This window comes from Arctopsyche grandis, chromosome 4 (genome assembly GCF_051622035.1).
Source record: "Arctopsyche grandis isolate Sample6627 chromosome 4, ASM5162203v2, whole genome shotgun sequence".
Classification (NCBI taxonomy): Eukaryota; Metazoa; Arthropoda; class Insecta; order Trichoptera; family Hydropsychidae; genus Arctopsyche; species Arctopsyche grandis.
Genome location: NC_135358.1, coordinates 16789964 through 16817168, shown reverse-complemented (window position 1 = coordinate 16817168; position 27205 = coordinate 16789964). Strand labels below are relative to the sequence as shown.

General features: G+C 32.7%; 1 non-coding gene across 1 annotated transcript; it reads right to left on the bottom strand.

The window, feature by feature from the left end:
• Positions 1-19551: 19551 nt before the first annotated feature.
• Positions 19552-19624, bottom strand: TRNAF-GAA (transfer RNA phenylalanine (anticodon GAA)). The gene has a single exon. It is a non-coding gene; the product is annotated as a tRNA-Phe (tRNA).
• Positions 19625-27205: the final 7581 nt, after the last annotated feature.

The window sequence follows — 27205 nt, the reverse complement described above, 5'->3', positions numbered from 1 at the left end:
TATGCACTCCAATTCTCCAACTGCCGGTCACCCTTACTGAACACACTAGATTGATAGCAGTTATTGGGAAACTTTTGGTTTGGCCACTGCCCAGAATATCTTCGCCTTTGGCCAAAATCCGCCTATCGCGATAAGAGCGTTTTAAATCCGAACGAATAAATATTCCCGGTGGGATCCACAAATTTTTACGAGCGCGATCGACCGAAAAATTTTAAAAATGCGAATGGACGAATCGTACATTCAACCGTAATCGGACATCCTGTATTGAAGTAGAGTTACGAGTGCGTTCTATTTACTAATACATACCTACATACATACATACATTCATATAAATATACATATATATATATCAGTGGCGTGCGCTGAAATTCTCTCTCTTTTTGTCATGCAGCCTTACTTAATGTGCACGATCAGGAAACAAGAGGAACAGGCTGTTCCTCTTGTATCCTGTTCGTGCACATTAAGTAAGGCTGTACGACAAAAAGAGAGAGAATTTCAGTGCACGCCACTGATATGTGTATATGTATATATATATATATATATATATATATATATATATATATATATATATATATATTTGTGAGTGTATATATATACATATACTGTCACGTTTCAGGGGTAATCTATTTAACAAGTTAATTAGGATGATGACGATTCAGTCAACATCCCGATCAATATTTATTTATTTTTATTATATTCGTTATTATATTACTGAGTATATTCTAAAAACACTTTGGTACTTGATATTGGAACGATGAACTTGAGAAGTGTCAAGAACTGCTTATTTATGAGCTCCCACTCTTACTGACTGAATGGATGTTATGATTGACCGTCGCAATGAAAGTGCAGTTTATATTGTCGGTTTGATGATGTCAATGTTTTTCTCATCGTAAATATTTTATCTTATCACAATTTTATGGTTTTGTAATTCCCATGTGCGACTGTGTGAACATTCCAAATTAGATCGTTAGAATTCAAAAGAGGTACGGTATGTATGTACATATGTAACAACACATACATATGTATGTACATATCTACGACCTTATAAATATTGTACATTTTGCTTTAAATGCAGTACTTTTACTATAAATGTTGGACTTATTTCAATTAAGTTTCAAATAATTCATTATTTTTAATCGCATTAAAATGATGATTAAAACATTTTTCAATTTTGAATAGGGATATTTCGTGGTCGAATTTTTTCATGTCCACAAAACTTCTATTATAATTCTAAACATCTATTGTTACTAAGTACATAAGTAGACGTAGTTAATCTGAAAATGTATTACATTTGCTCACCTAGAACTAAGAAGTAAATTATTAAGTTTATTACACAAAAGCTTTTAGTTTAATTTCGACTTTCGTCTAATATTTCTTCATATATGCAAAAGTAAAAATTGGGCTTTTTTGTTTCATACTTGTTCGAAGACATTATTATCTCAAATTTATACTAACAAAGAATTTATATAATATACACATACTTACATATGTATACCTACACATAATCAAAAGTACATTTGTACAAAAAATTGATTGTGCCAGCTAAAATTTATTTTTTTATACCTCATGTTAATCCCAACATATTATCTCAATAATGTACAATATGTAATTTTTAGATATATTTGCTTGACAATAACAACAAGTTATTATTATACAGATATAATATACTTAGCTGGTATATTTGCTTGTAATAGCAAATTATTGTGTATTGCTATACATAGAATAATCTGATAGTTATACATACATAGCTGAATCCATCTGCCCGTTTTTTTTTTTTGCTCTAACCAGAAAGGGTTAAGTCAATTAAGCGAACCTTAATATTTGCTCGGTTCTAAATAACTAATTAGTCGACTGAATAATTAATCAACAGCGTGTGTAATCCTGAATTACACCGTGATCAGAATTAGTGGGAAATAGAGAACGTGTGCGTACATTCACGTGTTAGTTAGTCACCTATATAATACCGGCGAAATGTACGTGCGTAATTTGTCTATGAAATGTCGAGCACTTCGAATGCGACAGTTAACCCTATAAACCCCGCCGTGTAAATTAATCGCATTGTACGGAGAACTTCTTTGTCAAACATCGCCCTCGATCCACGAATATTCCTTTTGACGCATAAGTAAAATAAATTAAGCTTGAATTTGAATTATTCGAAGTATGAAACATTCTAATAAATTTCCATTATATAATGGAATATATTATTCGAGAATTTTAGTTGAAGTCTTCAAAGTATCACAGTCTAGTGCAGGCTTGAAAAGCTTTAATGATTACACTGCTCGACAAATGACTTTCTTATAGATCTATGCCCAGTAAACACGAATCTGGTATTAAAAAATGTTGATTGGCTCGAGATTCGGAGATATATGTACATATGTGTTTTGTAAATCGCGCGATTTTTCTATATCTTCGTGTTGTTCGGTCGATGTCTCAAAATCTGTTTATTTCATGTTCAAAATGAATATTGGAATCTATAGTCGGGTATTTTATCTTTCATTTGTAGTAATTTTCAGTTTTCCAATCTCTCTAAGTAGTCGTCCAGTTCAAATCAAAAGTCAAAATTACGTTTTTTCATTTTGGATTTTTTCCCACTGTTAATACTATTTTATACAGAGTATTTTCTATTGAAACATGTTTATTGGGATAGTGTTCTGGTTTTGGGAAGTTTATTTTATCGAGGTAAGCCAGTTATCAATAGAATTTTTTTTATTAATCCACAAGAATAGTCGAAATATGATTTTTCTAAGTGGAATTTAATTCTCATATAAAAACAATTTAATATATTATCCCTATTAATTCAATTCGTATTCATGAAAATACGAGTAAATACTAGTATGAGTTTTTATCTCGCAATTTTACCGATTTAAAATTCAGCACACTTCCAATTAACCCTTTAAACGAAAATAAAAAATAGTTTGGCCAGAACACTATCCCAATAAACATGTTGCAATAGAAAATACTCGATATAAAATAGTATTAACAGTGGGAAAAAATCCAAAATGAAAAAACGTAATTTTGACTTTTGATTTCAACTGGACGATTATTTAGAGAGATTTGAAAGCTGAAAAGTACTACAAATAAAAGATAAAATACCCAACTATTGATTTCAATATTCATTTTGAACAGGAAATTGACATATTTTGAGACATCGACCGAACAACACCAAGATATAGAAAAATCGCGCGATTTAAAAAACACATATCTCCGAATCTAGAGCCAATCAAAATTTTGTATTACCAGATTCGTGTTTACTGGGCATAGATCTATAAGAAAAGTATCTCGTCTCTGTACCATTTTTCGTGTCGAACAGTGTTATCTTTAGTATATTTTGTTGTAATCTAAGGTCTTGTACTTGCATACATATTGATTTTCATGTGTGTGTGTGTGTTTGAAGCGTGCAAACCGAACCGGAAGCGATCGAAAGTATGACGTTTAATTAAAAGTTTTTTCACGTCGATTCTTTTAAAATTAACGTGTGATGGCCCAACTTATCAACCGGTCTATAAAATTTTCACGGTTGAAATACGGCGACGCAGCATTTTCATTCTTGGTCGTCTGAAAACAAAGTTTGACATGGGGGTCGATTTTTCCGCCCTTAATTTTGCGCCATATCGATTTTCCACATGATGAAATTCGTGGAAATTATCTATGCAAAATTTATTTATTTTCCTTTTTTAATGAAGGGAAAATATGATGACCCTAAATTTAAAAATACTCTTTTGGAAAAACTTCCTTTTCTGATTAGAAAGTTCGTGCATACAACGTAAGCTTTTTGAAAAATAAAGTATAGTATTTTTTATCGAATATGACATGTAATACAAACCTTTAGGGTATATATTTTCTTAAAACTCCTTGGTTCAATCAGCTTTTCCGCCTCCCCCAAGTACATATTTACATACAAAAAGTTTGAAATTTTTTTAATTCTAAATATCGATTAAAATCAAATCAACTACGCTATTTGGCAGATAGTTTTATCTACGCCGAACTTTACATATTTAGATAATTCTTAACGAAAGCTAATGGTGTGGATCTGTCTGTAATAAAATCCCCAAGGAAACCCTATTCAAAAGTTTTCCTTATCACAAGAACATAAAAGTTTGAAATTTTGAATCATAAAAAGAGTTGTGGATTATTTCAATTTAAGTGCAATATAAAAATATTTCATTCTTCAAAGTATTTTCAGTATTTGTGATATTTTCAGATTATTTTATGATTACGTTCTATATATGAAATATCAAATATGTAAATGTTTCCAAAATGATATGTTAATAATATTAAATGTATATACATACACACATATATATATATATATATATATATATATATATATATATATATATATATATATATATATATATATATATATATATATATATATATATATATATATATATATATATATATATATATATATATATATATATATATATATATGTATGTATGTATGTATATATATATACATATATATATATATATATATATATATATATATATATATATATATATATATATATATATATATATATATATATATATATATATACATATATAATGCTAATGCGATTTCATCTTTGAATCCGGTGCCAATTCGAAAGCTACCCTTCTGTGCGTCGCCTTTATTTTATTTACCTTTACATTCCGCATTCATTATTTTAAATTAACGCAATTTTCCGGACTTCTTTCAAGTGGACTTAATTCATTTTTGCCCCCGAACAGTCTATTGTTTCATAATTGCCGAATATCGTGAAAACAATATGCCATTACCATTACAATGCTGGCTGTTTGTTTAATTTTTTTTCAAGTGAATATTTTCAATGGACGGATAAATTGAAGCGAAGACAATAGAATTTTTAAGAGTCGAAACAAAACAATTATAATGGATTTAAAGAGAAAGTAATAGCTGGGGGGGAGGTAAAATGAAAAAGAGCATTGTCGACATCTATACATATGTATGTATGTACATATAGCCTATATCAGAGCGCAAATTTCGGTTCCATCGATATTTAATCCTGTTCATAAGGACACCATATCTTATCATTTTGGCCAATTATATAAATATGGATTGTGATTATTTACGTACCAGGGCTGTGGAGTCGGTTCAAAATTTACTTACTCCGACACTGACTTTAATTTATGATTCGACACCGATTCTAACTCCCAACTCCGACTCCAAACTCTGACTCCAACTTGAACGACTTTAGTAATATGAACTTTTCTTGCCAACTTATAAAGTTGTTTTTAAAAACTAGCTGTAATACCCGGCTTTGCTCGGTATTTGTAAAGTAAACCGCTTAAACATGACTAATCTAATAGTAAACATTTTATTAAATTTATTTGAATAGTTTTATTTTATATAACTTTATTTGAATACTAAATTGACTGTCACGAACAAACAAACATACATATATACATAATAAGTCTCTTATAAAAATTATATGTATACCAGATTCCGGCGCATGCGCCCCCTAAGGCTTCGCCCTCGACGCCTTTGCCCCCGGGGACTTCGAATCCTTTGAATCGAAAAAAATCGAATTAATTGTTCGATGACGTCACGGATTTATGACCCAACGAACGAAGGTTACATACATACATACATGTCTCTTTCCAAATTATATATTAGATGATAGCGATATTAAAAATATCATTAAAAATTGGCATGTAACCCAATTTATTGAATTATTGGTAATTAAATAGGTATAAATAAAAAGTTAGCACATTAATAGTATATGTGTATGAATTTCATACACAAATAAATCAATGCGAATTAAAATAAATATGAGACAGCGGAAACAATCAGTTCTGCCACAACACATCAAAATAGGTGCATTTCAACGATTTGTAATGTTATTTAAATTCGTGATATGTAAAAAGAAATTATTAAATTTAAATTTATAAGTGGATTTACTACAATAAAATTCCAGACTCTAGTTGACACATACCGTAATACTATTAATTAATGAAGATTATTTTGGTTTATTTTTTATGACTCCACAGCCCTCATACGCACGAATATTGTTTCGTCTAATTGTTTTAAACATAAAAAATACATTAAATTTACGGGTAATTTATGTATGTCTGACATTAAAATTAAACCTTTATGTTAGACTACAAAACGGGTTAATCGAATCGGATTACGATCTTTGACAATGAACGATCACAAGAGTGCTTCAATAAATGGCAAAAAAAGTCAATTTATTTGTTAACATGATATTTTTCGATGTATATTTCATTGCCCGCTAGGCATTGTTTTGAAGATTTGTAGGCTATGAAGTACACTCCGTCATATTTCTACGGTTTAAGGACCACGTTGCTAAATCCGGCACAAAGGATCACATTGTGAATACATTAAGGTTGTTTATTTCAATATCATCTATTCGCTTTGTAAATTTAAATGGATGAATATTAAAAAATTCTGTGCCACGCCAAAATAAAATCATGGGGAATCCGTTACTGATGCTCTCAACAATAACATCACAAGTCACTCTTCTCGAGTCTACGAAAAATAAAAGGAGCCATTTTGCAATTTATTTCCGGTACGCTCATTTTTTTTTTTTTGAGGTCGGTTAAAAATGCCATTAAAATTGCCCGACATTTTTCCCTTTGCTGTCCCGGAAATGGCCTCGTTTCCTTTACTATTAATGTCGCCACTTTTCCATCAGGATCAAAGTCTCGTTATTTATTTTTTGTTTTTGTTTTATTTTTCCCGCCACACAAATATAAAATTCTGAAATAATGCGAGGAATCCCACCAAGAAGACAAAGCGGAAAGGAGGCGCTTTTACATACATACATACATACATATATGGATATACATATTTTTGTAAATAAACATGTCAAAAACAGGGGAGGTGTCCCCCATCACGCAAGCCCATTACCGGTTCTCATTTCGACCATATTTTTCCACCTTCCCTCTATAATATATTAAACCGGAATATATTACCTTGAAATATTTTAAACGCGTTTTTTTGTAACTAACAGGTGCGCTCACAAGCATGCCATACTGGGGGATGAACGGATATTAAGCGTTTGTACTAATTCCTAAAATAAAAAAGCCCGCAGGCGCAGCCTTATGAGGCGAAGCCCTAAACGGCAACTGATCATGGGGGCGAAGCCCTTGACGGCATTTAATCATGGGGGCGCGGAGGGGCGAAGCCCTAATAGGCATTAACTAAGGGGGGCGAAGCCCTAGGCGGCATTTAATCATGAGGGTGCGGAGGGGCGAAGCCCCAAAAGGCATTAATTATGGGGGGCGAAGCCCTAAACGGCATTTAATAATGGGGGCGCGGAGGGGCGAAGCCCTAAAAGGCAACTGATAATGGGGGCGAAGCCCTAGACGGCAATTAACCATGGGGACGTGGAGGGGCGAAGCCCTTATCGGCAACTGATCATGGGGGCGAAGCCCTAGACGGCATTTAATCATGAGGGTGCGGAGGGGCGAAGCCCCAAAAGGCATTAGTTAAGGGCGGCGAAGCCCTAAACGGCAGTTAATCATGGGGGCGCGGAGGGGCGAAGCCCTAAAAGGCAACTGATCATGGGGGCGAAGCCCTAGATGGCATTTAACCATGGGGACGTGGAGGGGCGAAGCCCTTATCGGCAATTGATCATGGGGGCGAAGCCCTAGACGGCAATTAACCATGGGGACGTGGAGGGGCGAAGCCCTAAAAGGCATTAGCTAAGGGGGGCGAAGCCCTAAACGGCAATTAATCTTGGGGGCGCGGGGGGCGAAGCCCTAAAAGGCATTTACTAGGGGTTGAAGCCCTAGACGGCATTTAATCATGGGGGTGCGGAGGGGCGAAGCCCTAAAAGGCAACTGATCATGGGGGCGAAGCCCTAAACGGCAATTAATCTTGGGGGCGCGGGGGGCGAAGCCCTAAAAGGCATTAACTAAGGGGGGCGAAGCCCTAGACGGCTTTGAATCATGGGGGCGCGGAGGGGCGAAGCCCTAAAAGGCAACTGATCATGGGGGCGAAGCCCTAAACGGCAATTGCTCATGGGGCGTGGAGGGGCGAAGCCCTAGAAGGCAAAGGCTCAGGGGGGTGCCGAGGGCGAAGCCCTAGAAGGCAAAAAAAAAATTTGATTTTTTTTTTTTTGATTTTTTAAAAAAAAAATTTTGATTTTTTTTTTTTATTTTTTTTTTTATTTTTTTTTAATTTTTTTTTTAATTTTTTTTTAAAAATTTTTTTTTAAATTTAAATTTTTTTTTTTTTTTTTAAATTAAATTAGCTTAGTCATGTTTAAGTGGTTTATATTATAAACACTGAGCGAAGCCGGGTAATACAGCTAGTAACTAATAATAATGATAAAACTCTAAATTATTTCTCTATTCAATTATATAATTGAAGCAAAAATAACAATTATAAAATTAATGTTGCTCGACTGATGTGCTTTACTACTATGCATTGACCTGCACACATATGTATGTATTTCTTTAAATTATTTATATTATTGTTATTTTATTGGGATTATCATCGACGAGCGAATTATTTTGATATATTTTTTTTTTAATAGCGCCGTTTTTTTTGTATGTATTAAATTAAAAAATAAATACTTTTTCATAAGATTCACTTATTCATAGATAAAAAAATATTTAGTATATATTTTACAGTTTCGAAAATTTCTACATAATAAATCATTCCAAACTCTATAATACCTTGCGTTCCGATCAATTGATGGTTACTTCGTGATTCAGAGTTAATCGACTATCGAAGTTAAATACTATAGTTAAAATAAAATTATTTTATACAATATTGAATTGACCATTTAGAACGTGTAAGAATCAGCCATATTCTATCCCAATATATCCATGAAATTGATATGTCAAGCCAAAGTGTCCCAGTGACGATAGAGAACGGTGGCTGTTCGCGTCACGCTCCATTACGTGTGAGTCAGATTTTTGCCGGAAGCATATCCTTAAGGATGACTTCTCTTTCCTTCGCACTCAGTGTAAGAGTACATATACGACCAAAGTGGCCCGGCCCGTCCAAAGATTCTGATACTCCTTGACAAATTCGATTTGGGTTTCCATCTATCGGGTGTTATCTTTTTGACGTCCGGAAAGGCTGCAAAATATTTGACGAAGCATTAAGCGAATGTTTAGGTTAGTGTTAATTTACATAGTTATTATACGTAGGGATAGTGTTATATTTTTCAAGTGATGATTTATTTTATAATTGTATTATGATATGATAAGTTGATCTGTCGATCAGAAAATTCTACTCAGTAGTGGTGAACACAAAAGATTTCGCAGCTTTTAATATGCTCGAAAAAGAGGTTCAAGTCTGCAAAAAAATACGATAAGACTTCGAGATCAGCTTCTCAACAATGCCTTTCGTAACAATAGAATCCCAAGAAAGAAAAACGATCGAAATTATTAATGAAAGAATATGAACTACGTGTTTGTTATACCCTAGTTTTCAGTAGTATAATTATGTATTGATTTTATTGTTGACAGCAGTAGCTACTACATGCAAATATCTTGCCTTTAATATTGTTTAATTTTAAGTTTAAGTTTAATCTTGCCTTTTTAAAAGAAATGCTTATTGGTTGATTTAAAAACTTAAAATTTAAATTCTTCTAAAATAGAGGAATTACGAATTTTCTAAAAGCAAGAGAGTTGATTTTCAATGAACTTAATACAAAGGCACTGAGATATGTATTTGTTGCATATAAAGACGATATTCTCGTTGAAATTTTTATAGCTTCATACTTCTATAGTAATATTATTTTATAATATAATATTATTTTAAGTAGAATATTATTTTACTGTCAGTATAATATAATATAATATTTTAATTACTAAATTTGCGTTCAGTATAGAGTACTCAAAACTGTACATACATACATAATTTAAAAAAAAATCTTTTTACCTGCAGTATATTCGATCCGATTCGATGTACCAGATTAAGATTCTGTTGAAAGTTTAATAATATTTTGCCTTTCTAAAACTTTATTAAAATATTTTAAAGCTTGCTATTTCATATTCGAATATTTAGTAACCTTAGTTCTGGGAGAAAATATTGGCCAGAAAAGTTTTTTCATCTAAAAAAAATAATATGTACTGTGTATTGTAAAAGACTTTTTTACATACATATGTATATTATTTATTTTGACTAGTCAAAATTCATTTATAAAATTTCATCTGTGTATTGCAAACAGATTACACGTAGTCTATTTATACACTGGCGACCGGATCCACGACGGGCACTAGAATTTATTATAAATGTATAAAACAAAAGGTTTATTATTCCGACACAGCTTACTAGTAAATATCTATTAGTGCGACACTATGTGAATGCATACATACCTACATACATACATAGAACGCGCGCATCTAACAAAACCCAATTCCCAGTACAGTTTCGGAGCCGGAGGCTTTCGCGGAGTCTCGAGCGAATTGTACACAAGCGCGTGTCTGGTAGGATTTACCTTACGAAAATGAAACGTTGGGTGTGTGTTCGAGAAAGTGTGCACAAATATTTACAGACAGACGTGTATAGCAAAGAGCTGTGCCTGTTCGACTTTCGATCGATATCGTCAGTCGACATCTAAAGCACCTATTACAATGGTATACCGTAGTATACACAGTTGTTTCCTAAAAAACAAGCACTGCACGATTCACTGATTCGTATTACATATATCGCTAAGCAAATACAAAAATTACATACTAAATTATCAATTCAAACAAATTCTGTATGAATAAATGTGGAGTTAACAAGTTGTAAAAATGGGTGATAAATACACTGATGAATTATTAACAGTCCCTTGATGATTGTCTTTCGATAAACATTACTCATATCCATAGACTCGGTCTGCTCTAGAGTAGGGGTTGCAAAAAACCGCCCGGAAGAAAAAGCCAGTTTTTGGTTTTTTTACAAATAAAAAGCCGGTTGGCCCACTTTCAGCGGTTTCAGAAAATTAAGATTATTTTAAATTTTTATATCGCATATTATATATTTGCATATATTATATTATGCAAAAAAAAAAGTTTTTTTATAAATTAAATTGAGTTATAAACATTATGAACTTTCATAAGATCATTATTATTACAAATAATACAATTTGTAGTATACATACATACATATATCACAGCCGTAAAGTGGCAGATCCTAAATACGCACAAATAATTAAATGATTTAAATAAGCTATTATCAAGAATATATTATTAAAAAAATAATGACTTACCTCGTAAAAAATCTATAATTATGGAATCGTGAATAGATATTAAGAACAATGCTGAGACGAATTTGGTACGCTCAACGTTGTGAACTATGAAATATTTCCATTTTTCAAAGTTATTTTTACGCATCTGTTTTAGCTTAAAAATCTAAAAGCTTGTCAAACCGTTACAAATTTCGAAAACGAATTCATTGGAAATGGCATATCACAAACATTTTAAAACCATAATAAAAAGTAGGTATGTAGTCACAAAACTTAAAGGGCTTCCAATTCCTTCAAGAAAAATCAATTATATTCAGGAAATTCCCATGCATTTTGCCATAAAGCATACTTTTTTTTGTAAAGTTTTGCGATAATAATTTTTTTGCGATAATAATGTTTTGCGATAATATTTTTTTTCTATTCTTTTATACATGAACTTGTGTAGATAATTGAAACTACATACTTTCAATAATATTGTATTGGTTTATGACCTGGTCTTCGCCCATTACTAAATCTCAAAGAAATCGCTAAGTGCTGTACCTTTTTTTTTGCTGTTCAAAGAAATATACGCCTATTACCTAAGAGAGTTTAGATATACACATTTTTTTTGATCATTCAGAGAAATTTGAAATTCATAATTGTTAGTTTTGAGGAAAAAAACAGGAATTTAAGAAAACCTTAAAAAGCCGGTTAATTTGAGCCAAAAAACCGGCTTCCAAACGATCGATTATACTCGAAAGAAGATCCCATATACTGTATGTAGACTTCGTGTTCAATAATAATCAAAGCAACATTGCTAACGAGTTAAATGATTAAAATGATTTTAGAAACAAAATTTAATGAAATTTTAAAAATGAGGAATAGGGTAAACCGAGGCATTTTTTTTTTAATTTACTCCAAATTTTTGTGAAATATCTATTTAGGCTCCGCGGAACATATGTAGTTTGGGAAACCCTACCTTAGAGTGTCAGTCCCCTACATATAATAAACTTAAAAAATAAATTTAATAATTTACTCACATGGAAATCAAAAGGATGTATGTTTTTGATATTACATAGATCTTATTATAGGTATTTTAAAACCTGTCTCATAACTAAATACATACATACATACATACATATGTTGCTCACCTTCAGTTTTCCAAGTCGCCTTATAGAAGTCGAATCGTCATTTTTGAACATGCTAATTTGCACGTTTCCAGTATTTTAATATTTTCAATGTTGCATGTCCTCCCGAATTTTTAACGTAACCCACTAATATTATGAAAATTTATCGATGGTGCAGAGCTTTCGCTTTTTGTAACTGAATTTATTCGATGATTCGCCATCTTGCGGGACAAATTTAATCCGATTCTGTTAAAATACAGTTTTGAAAATTCGTAATTCGTAGGTAGTCGAAAATACGCGCTGAAAAAAATGTTCTGAAAAAGGTCGTCTCGATTGCGCAGATTAATTTCGTCGGGTGTATTATCTATGGACCAGATCGGGTATGGACCCGAGCCCGTAACGGATGGATTTCTTTATCGCAGAAAAAGTTTCTTTTTTCTTTCAATTTGTACGCGATGAATTCATAATGGGTACACGACGGGTCTTCTTATCTTAAACTTTTTTTACTTAAATTTTTTAAGAGGTACATATTTTTCGACTTAACCCACAGAATTCCTTGTAACTTTTATGGAGGAGTTTTTCATGATGTAAAATTGCAATATTTATTATATATATTATTTTGCGTAATAAAAGCCAATTCATTCATCGATTCATTTCCTTTTGTGAGACTGCTTCCGGCGCATAACCATGTTACGGACAGACGTGCAGATGCAACTTCCTGTTGGAGGAAGGCCAACACGAGCATATAAACAGCCCTCTCCAATGGTTGGCAACCACTAAAGTTGACTGAAATCAATACGCCCCAGCGCCAATGCATTTGATAAAATTTAATTTTAACACTTCACATCCATTGTGCTTACTTGCAATTTAGTCAAGTACACCGTTTGATTTATTATACAGAATGTCAAAATACTTAAACCTTTCAAAGCATTAACTGTGTATGTTATATTATACATGGTATGTAAGTATTTGTATCCTTTTGTTCTGAATCAACACAATGAAATAATCAATTTATATATTTTATTGTTTTAAAATACAATTTAAAAGTGAATATCAGTATCGATACTCATTGGGGATTATTAAATTTTGTATGAAAAAAATTATCATCAATCACCGTAGATGTTTGTTGTCCAACAAAATTCCTTTTTGAGTCAGACTTATTTAATATTTTCTCATGTTCACACGTCCTCTGAGTTGATAAGAATACTTAATTTAATTAGACGTGATTGATGGGTTGGCGTATGTACATATATGTATATTAAAATATTTGAGAATTGAAATAGGACCGTATGAATATGATCTCTACACATCATCTTAAATGAATTCACCCGGAAAACATGTTTTTTCTTATTTATTTAATATGTTCGGGAAAGGCGGCATAATGTAGGTGAAAACCTTGTAAGTTCCGATCGCAAAATATACAGGTATAAATTGAAAATGTAATTCAAAGTACACGTTTTATTTTATAAAATAGATTGATTGATTATATAACATAATGGATGAATTTAATTACAAGCAAACAAAATTCGTTTGAGATCTTTTATGGAAAATAATATTCATTGAAAATCAATGACACGCAAACTTTTCGCATCGAAAGGGTTAAGACAAGCTTGTCGGCAGAGTTCACGACTTTTATGAAGTGCGATGATCGCCGTAAGAAAGTTGACCAAACACAATTTCCAATAAAGCAAAAAGAGCGTGAAAGTTAACTTCTACGAGTCCTAACACAACAAGCTTTCCCCGCCACATATACATACATGATAAATCTAACTTTTTCCAAACGCCTACGCTTTTCCCATCATCCGGGAAAACTTAAGTGAAACAATAATACACGACGCGCGCGAAAATGAACCGAACCGTGATTTGGCCCCTTCCCAGTGTAAGCCACCCACATTCGCCCAATTTCTTTTCGGAAAATCTCCGGGAAAACCCCTCCGGGCGTTATATTTGAGGCATAAAAACGGTGCCGCATATCGGTATTCAGAACGGTGCTTTATTTTCCTGACTTCTCTGGGTAAATAGTTTGCAAAATTACTTACGATGATTTCGAGAGAACGTGATCCCGAATTGATGTTTACTCTCAACGCAAACCCCACGCATCATAATCGAACGGAATAAACACGCACGTTCTCAACGGTGAAGGTGAATCATTCCGAGAAAACCTCAAAGCGTCTTAACTTAATCAAGATTGAAACGATGTAAACAGCAAAATAAAAATTTATTTCTGGCAAGATGAGAGCCTCATTTTAGTTTTTAAATCGAATACGTTGGCGAATACTTTTCATTAGATCAAGTAGTCTGTCAATCTTTTAGTCTGTCTGTCTTTTAATCAAAATGGATTACTTTTTCCAATAAACTGAAATATACAACTTTAAAGATCAGACATTATATAGTTCGAGTAAAGTAGGTATATATACGTATATATTCACTAAATCAAGTACGTAGTTAACTTAGTAACTGTATTTCAAAGTCAGTGTACACCATGGAAATCAAAATTGAGAACGTTTTTCACTATTCATCATTTATAATTTTTCCTTGTTTGTCAACCAACAATCTTTATTTTTTTATTTAATACAATAACATAAATTTAGCATTTAATTTATGAGGGGACACGAGATAAGGGTGTTCAATGACTCAAAACGCCGAAACGAAATATCGTTCGATCGCAGTTTTACTCAACATGCCAACTTAAACATATGCATTTATGTATTTACATATATTCGACTCAAGCACGCGAACTCAAGTATACCGACCCAAGTAATCCAGCGTGTAGCTAGATGGTTGCGTTAATGCTAATAACTCGAAACCTCTCGGGTTCGAGCTTATTTATATTTTTGACTCCAACTCGATCGTTTCCTATCAGAGTTTGGCAATTTATCCGATATAATTGTTGAAATGATTGCTTATCAAATTGGCAAAACCATCCTACCTACTATATTTCAACAGTATTTGAATATGATTTCAAATTTATAATCTACATATATGTAAGTTTATATATGTACAAGTTTAATACCATAGCCGCCGCTCAGCATCAACTCGTTAAAAAATAATTTCAAAAAAGAATAAGTATAAACTTACTATGCGTAAGATTTTTTTTTTAATTTGATAAATACATAATTCCCACGACCTTATGAATAGTAATACAAAAACGTAATACAAAATCTTTTGTACTAAGAAGTATTGTGTATACGCTAACGAGTTCGAAATCCTCCACTATTGAGATAGCTTCGGTTAACGTCTTCTGTTCCAGATACGAGGGCTTAAAATCTCAACGGTATGGCTTGTTAACAAGTTCTTACCCTGAGGTACACACCCCTCTGAACAAAGGTCCGACCCAACTCCCCCCTCCCCTCTTCTCGCTCTCTCTATCTCTTAGCAAATAATTGTCTGACCGGTGAACAAACAACTAATTTTTCGGACGGATCGATTTTCCAAATGAAACATAATGACTCACAAATATTGTATAAAAATATACACAGCTACAAAATCTTACCATGTATATACATATGTACACACTTTTATACTTATGTATACGTGTTTCCCTGATGGACGTTTAATTATGTATTGATATCGGACAATTCAGTAACTACATAATACCAAACAAATATTTACTTGTTATCTGCCAAACGTTGTAGACGATACAGTTTTATATATGTATGTAGGTGTTCAATCCTGTATTTATGTGCATTGTACTTAATTACATCAATACAAACTTTTCTCCATACCTTGATATCTGAGTGAAATTTTGACTGTTCATGGCGACTCCCTTGCCTAATAATGTTAGCCACCCATGATATATTGTAACCTAAATAAATATAAAGTAATGTATATGTATGTAGGTAGGTTTTCAATCGAATTGACCTTTTTCTAGAATAGCATTTGGCATTCAATCGGCCATACAGAGCGTGTCGTTTCCCTGCGGCCATGTCCGACAATCACTCTACAAATACCGACATGGCAAACAGTGTCCGGTAAAACTTGAATAACATCACAAATAATAGATATAAAAAATAAACAAAATCAAAAAGATCTAGAAGCGAGCGCACGTGTAGCATTTTTATTCTGTCAACATCTGGCAAAGCTAATAAACAAATTAATCTTATCGAAATAAATATGAAAAGCGTCTTATTATTTTGCAAAGCCTTTAAACACATCATTGATTTCAGGCAAGTCATCCACTATGGCAATTTTAATTTAAATCTCTGTTCTAAGAAAATAGTTTTATAATACTAATCACCTTAGGAGCTATTGCCCTAGGAGTGAGAAACTTAAATTTTAATAAACTATCCAAACAGTCACTTTAATGTATTATGACTTAATTATTTTGTAGATTTTTTGAAGTCTAATGAGTGATAAATTCTCTCTTTAATTAAAATATATGGAAAGTAATAGGGTAGGAGGGATATGTTTTTATTGATTATTATATTATATATGTAACTAAACCAAGATGTTTCATGTAGTAACTAAAATAAAATCGAAAAATTAAAGTAAATCATGACAAATCTCAGCTATCGTATCCTCCTATGACATTCGATCACCAAGAAAATTGAATGAACTTTTCAACTTTTTCTATATTTTAACCACACAGTATCTATGTCCATGCATATATTATATGTATATGCCTACATACATATGTACATGTACATGATGAATATCTTGTACCGTTATTTCTTTCTTTCCAGTTCGTGTCAAAAAATATTAATCGGTTCGGTTCCGGTTTTCGTCCTGGAAAGAATAACGATTTTTTCGGTTTTTGGTTCAGCTTCAAGTGATTAATTCTTAATTTTTTGAAATCGATAAATTTTTTCGGTTCGGTTCCGATAAAAAATAGCGGTTTTTCTAGTTTTCGGTTCAGTTTCAGTTTGAAGCCTGGTTTGTTATACATATGTATATCTTCAATTACATATTTATATAGAGATAATACTGTATAGGTATAAAATAAGCAATAAAAAATCATTTCCACTCTATGAACACTTCCTACCCCCTTCATAATACATACAATAGAAATAAATGTCAAAAAAAAACACCTATCCCATGAGACAATTCGTGCCCTCTAAAACATTCCCCAGAGTGCACCATTATTTTTAACCTTTACCCGCGAGTCTGGGCATCCTTTCGGCCGCCTGGCCTGCAACTATCGATCGATTAATTTGAAAATGAATGCAAACTTACAGGCAGATATGCTATTTTGTAAGAATCACTAAATGAATGACCGAACAACAACTCGTCGAATGTGAGTCGAGTTTAAACATGGCACAAGTTGCCAAAACTGTGAGGTACGGGTGCCAACCGGTGGGATAAGTTCATTAGCAAGTTTGTCTGTGTACCACAACCTGCCCGACCGATTCACTCGACATCACCTAGTAACTGTTTCTGACCCGATCAAGACCCCAGAATTGCATCGCTTAAATTCAGTAATGGTATTTCGAGACTGAATAATGCCTTTGGAACGATCGAAGCAGTGCTAACTATTGAGTTTACGAATTTTAAAGGGTTAATAGGCTAAATCACATCGCTCATCTAACCGTAGTATTAGCAAGTAATCAATATACGTATACCAGTAACTAAAACTAACTCATTCCTTCATCGACCAGACTACATAGAATTGTAAACTATATACTTATACAGTGTGCTCTCGATTATTCGAGTGCGGATTATCCGTGCTTGAAAAATATTAATTATTTTTTTTAAATTAATTAAATTTTGTTCTTATCGTAAACATGCGTGTTATTTGAAACAAATGATGTCACACAGAAATGTTTTTCGTTCCCCTTTTGAATGTATTTTAACATTGCGTCAATTCTTTCAGTCGCTTTTGATCATCGAAGAAGTAACAAGTGCGTGTATTCAGACCAATTTTTTTCGAACATATGTACGTATGTTTAATTATTATCAATTATAATACTTTGTGTGTGAAATTATTATTTTTGCTATTAACTCGAAAATATTTCAGATTTAGATACCTGTTCGAAATATAGTTAAACAAAAAAATAAGTTAGAGGCGTTCGCGAGAGATTGTGATAGCTCTGCAGGTCCTTCGAAACGAAAGTATGAAAATGTCAAGATACGAAGATTTGGTTGCAACTATACTCATATAGTTAAATCAAAAATGAGCAGAAGGAATACCAATTAGAGGTCAAATGTGTAAGGAAACAGCCAAGTTTTTCCATGAAAAATTAGGATTAGTAGACAACTTCGATGCTTCGTCTGGCTGGTTGACTAGATTTTTTTTATATTTTGGCAACAGTAGTACTAACTATAGGTACTAACGGCCACACATTTGCTTAACTTTAAGCGTTTTTCTTAATAAATAATGAATATTAAAAGTATGAAACAAAAATTTGTGTTGTTAATATGATATTTCACTCGAAACCAAGTCAAAATTTGATGATTCGGATTATTCGTGTTTTTCAATTATCCGTGCCCTCCCTCCCCAGCATTAGCCCGGATAATCGAGAGTATAATGTACATAGATTGTATGTAGATATTTTTTCTCGCCGATTCGAAATCAAAGTCTTGATTATTGACTTACATACTAAATTTTACATACATACCGAACACTTTTACATACATATATATGCATACATACAATAGCTACGTATTATGCCCGTCTATAAACGCATCCATAGATACCTTTGAAATTGCAGTGTGAATGCGATACAATAGACACGTTTTGGTACTAGACACATACAAACAGCTATTATACTAGTACCACACAAACACACTTTGCACACTAATTTAACTACTGCGTAGAGGTAATAGAAGCTTGTATATAAATAATTTAATTGGAAATAAAGGCTAAAGATTTATGCGAAATGGCAAAAGCGACGCTTTTATTATTATTTATATTTATTCAATTCAATACGATCCGATCAAACGTCGTCGACGAAAGCATTCCACGATACAAATATTTGCAGCGAAGAATGTCATTAATTAATCCTATGTACATTCGTATTCGGCATGTAGCTTGAGGGGATATATACATATATGTATATATAAGGGAGGGGACGTTGTGCAAAAATATTCCAGTATTTTTCATTGAATGGTTCATTTTGGAGGAACAATACGGAGATTTTTTTAATATTCCAAATTAAATAGATCCAAATGACTTGAATTTCGATCAATTTTTTATTTAATTATGAAGTGTATTTGAATATGAACTTTTCAAAAACTACAATTTAAATACAAGATGTAAAAGAAATTTCAGATTTTTCAGATTTTAGCTACTAAAAATTTCGTAATATAATATAAAATAAAAATTTATTATATTTTCTTAAAACAAAAACATATGCCGAAACCAGGGATCGAACCAGGGACCTTTAGATCTTCAGTCTAACGCTCTCCCAACTGAGCTATTTCGGCTTATGCAGAATCGTGCTTGTATTACGAAACTACGGCAGATTTTAATTCAAAGGTTATCTTTATCATTTTTTTTATCGGTTTATATTTTAAGAAATAAACGTTTAATATCAAATTTTAACTAGTTATACTAGGTATATATGTTCTTCAAAACGCTGGTCAATAATTTGGCTTTTTACTAACCAAAAGTAGCAACATAGATTAATCATATTATGCTTTCAAACCGAGACGTAAAGGGTTTAATCCCCGCCGGGTGCTGCTGACCAGACCTTACATATGTGACTCCAGGTCAATCGTTTCCTATAATAATTTGCCAATTTATCTCATTTTTATTAAAACAGTTCCAAAAGATTGGCCACCTTTTCTATTCCTAGCAAATTTTGAGTTTTTCAACATTTCGAATTCGCCGATTTGTAAAAATGGTGCAAAAAGCAAATTTATTTATAGATCTCTTTATGATTCTCTGTAATAATTACTTTATAAATTGTTTATAATTAGTCAGAAAGGCGCATTTGGTCTTCCTGGTATACATATATGTACATAAAACAAAATCATTTTTTTTTCTAATTCATATCCCCCTATCACTGCATTAAAAATTGTCTACATGTGGACAAATTACACCTATCTTGCAACTATCTTATGTCAAGCAGTTTATATTGATACCCTTTACCGAGTTCGCTGAACTGAATTTTATCTGCACATTTATGTATAATAATTTACCGAATATTATCAGAAGACACGTTGCTATGCCATTATAATCAACATTATTTACATATGTATGTATGACATCACGATAAATTCAACTATGGTTATTATTTTTATTTTATTTCATACCAGGAAGGCATTACAGGTAAACCCCAATGCGCCTTCCTGGCCAAATTACAAACAATACAGCATTTTTTTATTATATAAGTCGCTAAATTACGAGACACTGACTTAAACTCGACAATTAACGAGACATCTATGAATTGTACATACATTTTTATTGTAATATTTACATTAATCATACTCAAATAGTGGTGACATAGTGGGTAGGAAGGATTTTTAGCCAATTTTTAATCGGGAATCGTTTCAACAATGAAATCAGAGAAAATTGGCAAACTCTGATAGGAAACGATCAACCAGGAGTCACAAATCCTGGTCTGACCAGCAGCATTACAGATATACTCAGAAAAATTCTTTTCAATCGAGGTCAGCTCAAGGGATCGAACTCGGCGCCTCTCAGTGTTAAGCAGAAGCGTAACGACCGAGCCACGCTGCTGGTATAATTGTATGGTTATGTATCGCAATTTGTTTTTTATGAATATTATGTAATAATATATATTTATTTTGTTTCTTTCCTTTTATATTTTTGACCATTGTGGCGCATTAGGAATTCCTGTAATGCCACAATGGTCCAAACTTTAAATAAATAAATGTTTTATAGTATTGTCTCGCACTTAGGTTTTTGTAGTATAAAATGTGCTTTAATTTGAAAAAAACATCTCACCTGAGTTTCAATTATTTTTAAGGTTTGTGAACATTCGCGTAGTAAAAATGAATAAACAAAATAAAATAAAAATAATTTTAACCCGGAGCCACCGTATTTTTTTAGTGATTCTGAACGGTCATTAAACTGAAGGAAAGGTTAAGGATGCCTGCTTTGGGAATTAAGCGGGTGAAATTAATTTTATTCGCGGCGACAAAAGGGAATGGGGGTGTTGAAAATGGGAGAAGGAGAAGTCTCTTAATCCGTAAAGTTTCTTTGGGTCGAAAACGACCCAGGTTTTCAATTTGAGTTCGGTCCGTGTCGAGGTGATTTTCGATTAAGTCTCAACCTCACTTTTCCTACCTTCGACCGGATGTTGATGGGAAGACTTAGATTTCGCGTCATTATACAATATATTTAATTTAACATAACCCATTGTTCTGGGCAGTTGTGATTTTGTTTGGTTTCGATTTCATTTTTGTTGTGGAATAATTTACAAAACAACCGTTCAACTTTCAATTTTTAGATATGTACATACATATGTATATGTATTTAAATTATACGATACGAACTCATGCGAATTTTCAAATTGAATTGTGAAAATTGTTGAAAAATTTGCAGATTAACGATCTGAAGCGGTAAGGGTCGTTAAGGCACGCCGAATTTATAGGTCGATAAATTAAAACGCGCTTTTAATGGATGTGTTATAAATTTTATTGCGTTTTTTTTCTCCCTTTCTCGTTCAAAAATAAAACTCGGATTATTTTCATTAGTCGCACGACATGAAATATCGAGAAAACTTTGATACGTTGAACGAAAATATAATCGGCACATTCAAAAAGGGAAAGCTTTGTTTTTGTATAACACAAATTAAATACTAAAAACCACATACAACACAATCAGCATCAAAATTTTCAAAGCCTAAAAGCAAACAAAAAGTATTAAAATTTTATAAAATATGAAATGCCGAATTTTTTTCAAAAGCTTTTAAGTTGCGTATATTAATAGATGTTAAGTTAGATAAAACTCAGTCTAATTAATTTTATTTTATTATTATACATATATTTCTAACATAGGTCCCATGATAGGTTGCCCCAAAGGGACACCTATGGTACATAAAGTATTATAATCATACAATACAATAGCGTCATTTATGGAAAAACTGGCTCAATCAACATATTCGATATATTATTTGTGAAAAATACATTATGCATACAATGTACACAGGTAAGCATATTTTAATATCAATAAATTCAATATGCAACGAATTTCTAAGAAATATTACAGGGTGGACTTTGGAATTTGTTTGGAACCGTTTCAACAATTAAATCAGAAAAATTGCTAAAAATCTGATGGGAAAGATAAACTTGGAGTCACATATATCCAATATTTGGTCAGTAACACCACGCTAGGAATTGAACCCATGACGCCTCAGTTGAAAGCATTATACGCCAACCACTGATGCATGTTTCATAAAAATATTGTGTCAGATTTAAAATCATATTAACAATGGAAAACATCGTACCTAACCTCTCAATTTTTCCATTATTAATAAATTGATTTATGTAGTTTCAACTTAATTTCTCAAGATTCCATTTATGTATGTATATCGATAAACCATAAGGGTAGGTAGACTATTCGCCGAATATACACTTGGCCGACGGACACTAGGACAACGGAAACTCGGCCAAACGGAAGTTAAGCCATCGGACATTTAGCCTAACAGACATTTGGTTGAACAGACATTTGGTTGAACAGACATTAGGCTGACGGAATTTCAAGGTGATCTGTTTTCAGTGATTTTTGAGTAATGTCGATACACAATCCGCCAAATGTCCGTTTGGCCAAAAGTCAATCGGCCTAGTATACGTTTGGTCAAGCATCCGTTGTCCTAGTGTCCATTCGGCCAAAATTCCACACACGACAATAATAAAATGAGTTTCAAAATTATTAAATACTGTAATAAGTTCCACGAAATTTTATAATACACTAGCTGAATCCGGCATGCGTTGCAATTCCAGAATAAGGCATGCAGTTCCCGTTCCCGTTCCCGTTTCAAGTGATGGTTGGAGCTCAAATAACGTCTCTTCAAAGCCGTGTCGTCATAACCTTACTGGTAACGTGGTTACCAACGAATACATTTTCTTTACTACACAATCGCGCTTCAAACTTCAAATTATTATTAAGAAGTTTTTTTCCGTTTGTTTTTTCACAGTAAGCTTCCCGGACATGCATACAACAAATGATTCAACACGAGACTATTTGAATGAGATGAATAATTGGAGTTTTTATTTTGTTATTTTCTTTCTTTTGTTTTGAAAAACTAGTGTGACGCTTTGGGGCAACCTGTCAGGTTACACTGGTCATATTATTGTTATTATTATTGTAAATAATAAATTAAATTAAATAAATAAATAAATCCAGAAAGTTTCATCGTAATCGGTTGAGTGGTTTAGGATATAGACAGACAAACAAACAGACATTAAATTTTATACATACATATGTATATACATATGTATGTACATATGTATATACATACATATGTATATAGATAAATCTTAAGATAAAATCCTACATTGACCAATTTATTTTTAAGTTCGTTCGTATTATTTTGAGCCCTCTCATGATTTTGATCGGAACCTAAAGACGTCACGAAAAAACGATCAACGTGACATTTTTTTTATTTTCTTTCCAGTTGCGTCACTTCATACGACAGTACACAAAATCAGCAAAAGAAATCGATATGAATTCGGTATTCAAACGATTTGCGGATAAACGTTCAATAATATGAGGCTAGCGCGAATATTCGGTATCGCCAAATATCAGATACCGAACTTGGCTTTACAACTCTCGCATAACGCGCAACTCGAGCGAAACGTGCTTCCTCGGAAAACTCTCGAGAAAATTATCGGTTTTTGCGAAGCGCGTGTGTGCGCCTATTTTCACTATCGCGTTAGAGAAAAGCGCGATATGAATTTCAAAAACGACTACGTGCAGTCTCACATCACTTTGTAGAACAAAAGTGAACCAAGTCTATGGATAATCTTCAATAAATAATTGCATCTTTGTCTCAGGAGACGATAAACAAGAGAATGAAGTAACGCATTAACGACTGCACAACATTTTAAAGACATTGTTTTCGACGTTGAAAGAATTTATTTTCTAGATTATTCTCAAGCGCGCGTTGTTTTAATCCTCTTGTTATTTACGGCCGCAACTCTTCGGCCATGATGATCAATATTTAAGTACGTACGAAATAATGACGATCAATATTTTGAATTAAACTAAAAATAACATTTTTTACACATATTGCCGTTTTAATATGAGAATTTTTCATTATGAGGAATAAAAAAATGCAAACGTGTGCGCAAACATGTCGCAATATAAGCACGAGCACGTGTATGCCATTCTGTACATCAACGTGCAGGAACAACGGAATGGAGCAAATAAACCTGGCAATTTTAAAAAGAATTAACAACTGGATTATATCGCAAATAGCTAAAAAAGCCTACTGAGCTTTATTTAAAAATTAATATCGACAATCGGTAACTGAGTTGTTATTTTTCACTCATTTCACTAATAAAGCTATACATACATAGATGTCTCGATGTATTAATTAATTAATTAATTGTTTAATTGTTAATTTTATGTTCTTCAGCTTCTCGAAATACAGTGATTTATGTAATAAAAAAATTCTGCATTGTTTGTAATTAATTGTCCAGGAAGGCGCATTGGGGTCTTCCTGTCAAACCTTCCTGGTATATACATATGTATCTATGTATGTAAAAGTAAAATAATAAAATAAAATGTATGCATATATTATACATACATAAAGTACAAAAAAAGTAATATAAAATATGCATATTGATATTACTCGTTCCTTTTCATTTATACCTTTACGTCTATTTAGTTGAGCTTTGCTCCATATTTTGCTTACCTAACTGTAAACATATACGCATTATATGTATAAAAATAAAATTCTACGATATCTAACTATATATGTATGTATATGTATGTATGTATGTAGGTATACTACAGTGGACCTACTTTGCAGGCGAATTTCCATTTTATTAATGTTGAAATAAATATCATCGTTAGAGCTAAGACGTCTCAAACAAATGGCCTTTGTTCGGGATTATTAAGGCATATGGACCATTGATGTATAATACACTAGATGGGCCCAGACGTGTTATTTTATTCGGAGATCTTGTCTTCACTAACTGAGGGGTGCGGGGGGTTTAACTACCGGAGAAGTTGGGTTTTAATCCCTACGACGCAGCGGTACCTACCTACCTACTAAGAGAAACTGTGCATGCGCCATGTATTTTGCATGCGCCAAAAGGGAGACAAGTATAACACGTGAGGGCGGATCTAGTATATTATACATCAATGATATGGACTCATTTTATTTTCATTTTAATAGAATCTAAATTCAATTTAAAATCGAATGTCAAATCGAACACCTATAAATTTTGTATACCTACATATGTGTAAATTCTGAACACATTTAACCGTGTCACAGTCGAACTTAATTACCGCATTTCAATTCTGTCACTCGAATGTCGATGTGAAATTAGACGGTGTTAAAATTTAACGGCGTGGATCAATTCCGCGGTTAAATTTGACGGTTCAATTTAAACGAGCTAGCTCGCGAAACTCCGGAACAGTATCAATTGTATGTACGTACACGTACTTTAATTCGGCATAGGTATGACAGAGACATTTTGGTAAAATGTTCGCCGCAAACTTGTACAAAGTACTGTGTGTGTATGGTAGGGTATTCAAAACGGGTATTTATACCTTCCGTACGCCCACATATTAATTACTATTGTGGCAATTCCTTAAGCCGGCTCCCTTATCTATGACCGAAACGGACACAAATTAATGCGTGTTTGCTGGCAAAGCATTAACAAAATCCCCAAGTGGGATTCAATCATTTCCAAATGGACAACTATCATTGTGTCCACCACATACGTACATTGTATGTTCATACATGTGCATTGCACTAAACACGTGTTTTAATTATAATAAATATTTAGTTATTCAAAAAGTACAGCATAATAGGAAAAAGAGCTCAAAAACCAAGAGCTCAACATTCAATAAGGTATGTATGTATGTATGTACATACAAATTCAATACTCTTTTGTGTGTATTCATAAAATCATATTACAAGCGCATACACAATTATTGGTTAATTACACTGTTCGACAAATGACGACTTTTTTTTGGTTCAGAGACGAGATATGACTTTTCTTATAGATCTATGCCCAGTGAACACGAATCTGGTAATAAAAAAAATGTTGATTGGCTCGAGATTCGGAGATATATGTACATATGTGTTTTGTAAATCGCGCGATTTTTCTATATCTTCGTGTTGTTCGGTCGATGTCTCAAAATCTGTCAATTTCATGTTCAAAATGAATATTGGAATCTATAGTCGGGTATTTTATCTTTCATTTTCAGTACTTTTCAGCTTTCAAATCTCTCTTAGTAGTCGTCCAGTTCACATCAAAAGTCAAAATTACGTATTTTCATTCGGGATTTTTTCCCACTGTTAATACTATTTTATATCGAGTATTTTCTATTGAAACATGTTTATTGGAATAGTGTTCTGGCCACACTATTTTTTTTTTTCGTTTTTAAGGGTTAATTGGAATTGTGCTGAATTTTAAATCGGTAAAATTGCGAGCTAAAAGGTCGTACTAGTATTTACTGGTATTTACACAAATCTGAATTGAATTAATAGGGATAATATATTAAATTGTCTTTATATGAGAATTAAATAAAATTCCACTGTTAGTGTTGTATTCTTTCGTGCAAGGTGTCACGGGTTCGATTCCCACTAGAGTCTTGTTGTTGGCCAGACCTTGGCGTATCGAGGTCGATCGTGTCTTATCAGAATTTGCCAATTTTTCTGATTTTCATTGAAACGCTTCCCGTAAAATTAGCTTTTCCTATCCAATTTTCTATTGCAAAACCTTGAGTTATTGTTATATCTCAGGTTTCGCCAGATTTCCCTCCATAGATGTCTCTGTGGATGATTATTGAATGTAAAAATTCGTATTGTTACATGAAAAATGTTATTGATCGTATTCTTTACGATTTTTGTAATGTCT